This window comes from Petaurus breviceps, unplaced genomic scaffold (genome assembly GCF_028583685.1).
Source record: "Petaurus breviceps papuanus isolate PSGF00001 unplaced genomic scaffold, PetGlider_PUasm1.0 174, whole genome shotgun sequence".
Classification (NCBI taxonomy): domain Eukaryota; kingdom Metazoa; phylum Chordata; class Mammalia; order Diprotodontia; family Petauridae; genus Petaurus; species Petaurus breviceps.
The window spans coordinates 34,389,009-34,393,006 of record NW_027185761.1 but is presented as its reverse complement, the minus strand read 5'-3'; the positions used below and the strand labels follow the sequence as shown (position 1 = coordinate 34,393,006).

Genomic DNA, 3,998 nt, shown 5'->3' with positions numbered 1-3,998 from the left:
TGGATAGGTGACTTGATGTGAACTGTGATCTATCTGACTTGGTGGCTGGTCTCTTGTAGGTAGATTAGTTATCGTGTACTTGTTAAGATGATATTCAAAAACTGACCATTTAAGGGCTGTCCAACTGGAGTTTTAAAGCGAGAGTGGCTTAACATCCCTCAGGGACTCAGGGAATTTCTTTTTTTGAAAAAAAAGGTTTTGTACATGGGGTATAACATTATAAACTCAAGACAACTCACACAAAAAGGTGACCTCCCACAGCTACCACCCGTCTCTGCAAAAAGTTTATATGGAACATCCGTCCAGTCAAAACCACCACGCTCTCCTTGAAATGTCATCGAGGTTTGTCCAAGACACTGACAGTTTGCCCGTCCATCTCGGAATGTCCTTAGAAGGCTCTGTCAGTGATTAGACGACAGGATTAAACCCCCAGAGTCCGTTCACATGGCAGGGGAAAAAAAGAGGGGAAGCTATTCAAACTTTGGCTTTTTTCCTTGTGGCTTGTTGTCTCCTCCACCACCTCGGCCTCATTGGAAACCTCCTCTGCCTTCAAAGCTTCCTCGGCCTCCTCTGCCGCCTCCTTGGCCCCTGAAGCCTCCACGGTCCCTGTCGCCTCCTCCAAAGCCTCTAGGCTTGGCCCAGTCCAGGGTGACTTTGTTTCCATCAATCTCCCCATCCTCCATGGCCTCTTTTGCAGCTTTGGCCTCTTCCTCTGAGTTGAAATCCACAAACCCAAACCCCTTCGAAGACCCCGTCTCCCTGTCTGTGACTATCCTGGCACCCACTGAGCCTTGGAAGGAATCTTTCAATGTTTCTTCTGTTGTGTCTTTGGACAGGCCTTTGATGAGCAAGGTTTTGTAGGACTGGTTCCTGGGGGCTGTGTGGGCCGCCTTCTGTCCCTTCAGCTCCAGCGGGATGACCCTGCCTTCAATCTCTATGTTGTTACAAGAATTCAAAGCTTCTTTCTCATCTTCCATGGAGGCAAATTCAATGAATGCATACCCTTTGGGTCTCCCTTGGTTGTTCTGGACAGACTGATGGATGTGGCCTTCTCAAACACTTCCTGAAGGCTCTCCTCGGTGGAGCTGTAGGCCAGGTTGTTCAGCACCAGGGTCTTGGAGTCTGACGGCTTGCTGTTGCTCCCACCCCAGGAATTATTCTTCCCTCTCAAGTGCTCTTGTCCTTGGCTCTTCTCTCCTGTGTAGTCCATAATGAGGGCTCTGCCGTCGAGCTCCGTGTCCTGCTTCTCTTCCAAGGCCTTGTCCACGTCTGCTTCAGTCTCAAATTCAACATAAGCAATTCCTTTAGGGGCCCCATCCTTGGTGCAGACCAGTCTGACCTCAATAGCATCTTCAAACACCTCCTTGAGCTCCTCCTGAGTTACTTTATACGGCAGATTCTTGACAAAGAGGGTCCTCACGTCTCGGTCTTTCTTGTTTTCTTTTGCCTTCTCCAGATTAATTTCAGAGTCAAGCACTTTGGAGCCACTGAGTTCCTGAGCCTTTCCCATGTCTTCAGCAGATTCAAATTCCACGTAGACAAAGTTGTCAGCATCCAGTTTCTGTTTCTTGGCTTCGGGAGCCTTCTGTTTGCCCATCTCCTTTTTCCTCTTTCCAGGCGCTTCTTTCACATGAACTTCCTCTTCCTCCTCCTCTTCCTCCTCCTCCTCATCATCTTCCTCTTCGTCATCCTCATCATCACCTTCTTCCTTCTCCTCCTCTGATTCCTTGGCCTCCCAGGTTTCCCTCCAGCGGCTTTCCCCTTGGCAGGTGTGGTGTCCATGGCTTCTTCTTCAGAATCATCCTCATCTTCTTCAACCTCATCACTGTCCTCCTCCTCAGAGTCTTGCTTGGTGGGAGCTGCTCCCATCTTTGTGGCTTTGGGAAGCTCAAATTCTTCATCCTCCTCATCTTCCCTGTCCTCTTTCTCAGACTCTCTGTCCTCCTTCTTGGCATTCTTGCCACTTTTTGCCCCTCTGGCTGGGGGCACTGCTGCTTTGTCGGCTGGACAAAGCTTAGCTGGAGTGGCTCCCTTCTTGCCTGCTGTGATGGCAGCTTTGGTGGCTGGAGTGGCCGCCTTCTTACCAGGGGTCACAGCTGCTTTCTTGACTGGTGTGGTAGAAACAACACCTTCTTTGCTGGTGTGGCCACAGCCTTCTTGCCCTTCCTCTGAGGAACTACAACCTCTTCCCCACTGCTTTCTTTTTCCTCTTCTGACATGTCCTCATCTTCACTGTCCTCCACCTCCTTTGGTGGAGGAACCAGTTTCTTGGGCTCCCCTTAATTCTTAGCAGCCTTCCCTAGCTTCACCATGGTGGTGGCATGTGACTAGGGCGTGGAGGGTAGTCCGCGAGCAGCCCTTTGCAGGCCGAGACTCAGGGAATTTCTTTATAGTCTATGCCAGGCATCAGCAAATTACAATGGCCTGAGGGCTGCCTACTTCAGTTTTCTAGCTAAGGTGTTTTTTTTTTTAACATTTCTAAATACAATAAACTTTCATTTAAAAAAAAATCCTTAGCTATGCAGTAGAAAAGTAATCTGCAGGACAAGATTTGGCCCAGGAGCTCTACTTTGCCAGTTGCAAGTCTCTAGTACAAAAATGCTAGAGAAGCATGGCAGCTGCAGGGAAGGTGGTGAGGGCAGATGGCGATGTGAAGCCTACTCTGAAACAAAGCTTGAACCCGAGTCTCCCTTACTACAAAGGTGACCTTCTATTTCCCTCAGTCACATTACTTCTTTGACAGTGTCCACGTACATAAAAAACTAGTCTGTCATGTTGACTGAATTAAGCAGCCTATATTAACTAATTATTGACTGGAAAACAATTTTACTATGAGATAGGTCATTTCCCATATGGACAGATCAATTTGTTAGGAAGTTTTCCCTTATATGGAAGTGACATCTACTTCTTCCAAGTGTCCTTCCATTATCCTTATTTTTGTTTGTCCCTCTTTTTGTCCCCCCTTCCCCACACGGCCAATTAGATCAAGCATGACCTCTTATATACATGTTTACCTTTCATAAAACCAAAGCTAGCTGTTGTGTCCTACCCTAAAGTTTCTTCAAGCAAAACAATGCTTTCTGATCTGTGTACATCATGAATTCAGCTCCTTTCATCATCCTATTTGCCATATAATTACTGATCAATATCCTTTAATTATCACTGGAGATTATCATCTCTCTATTATAGCATAAGATCTTATTAGTTTAGTAGTCATAGCACACCATTGTCTCTTCCTGAGCCTTCAGCCCACTGAAAATAAGGACTCAAAGGCATTTGTCCCCCTTTGTTCTTAAAGAAGACCAATGGCATCAGCAGGGTGATGGCTTGACTTGTAAGTAAATAGGATTTACAGAGCTCTGCAAAACTATCAGCCTCACTCTTGCAGAGCCATTGGAGCCCAGTGGCAAGGCACAGGATAAGGTGACTGGAAGGCAGTGGAAGACCTTGGCCTTTTAGACCTAAGTTCTTTACCAGGTATCAGTTTGTCTGGGGTAATACCTATTTTGTATTTAAAGGCTAGGTAAGAATTGAAGAGGAAAATGGCCTAGTTTGCCTTCACTAAAGAATCAATCTGTGAGAAGCCCCTCAGAGTTTCTGGTCAGAACAAAAACAAATGCTCTTTACCAGCCTCAAAAGCAAATTGGAGTCAGTGAGATCTGTACATACCAGACTAAGATGTCTGTATTTTATATTATAGAAAACCACTGAATGATTTTGAGCAGATTGTGCCACCCTCATTCAGCAATTTCTCCTCCTTTAAGGTTCATTCAATCCATATCCTCCACCTAATCAATCAAAGTTATGATTTGCTGATGCCTGTAACACTTGTTTCTGCAATGATTTTAGCACCTGGTTCATAATTACTGTCCTCTTCAAGACTTGTCATCATCCCTGAAGACTTCAACATACATTTTAATATCCCTCAAAAAGCATCAATTCCATTCTCCTACTTTTTCATTTCTCATAACTTACCCTTTCACTCCACCTCCACTACA

General features: G+C 45.8%; 1 pseudogene; it reads right to left on the bottom strand.

Moving 5' to 3' along the window:
• Positions 1 to 206: 206 nt before the first annotated feature.
• Positions 207 to 2,312, bottom strand: LOC138158423 (nucleolin pseudogene; annotated as a pseudogene).
• Positions 2,313 to 3,998: the final 1,686 nt, after the last annotated feature.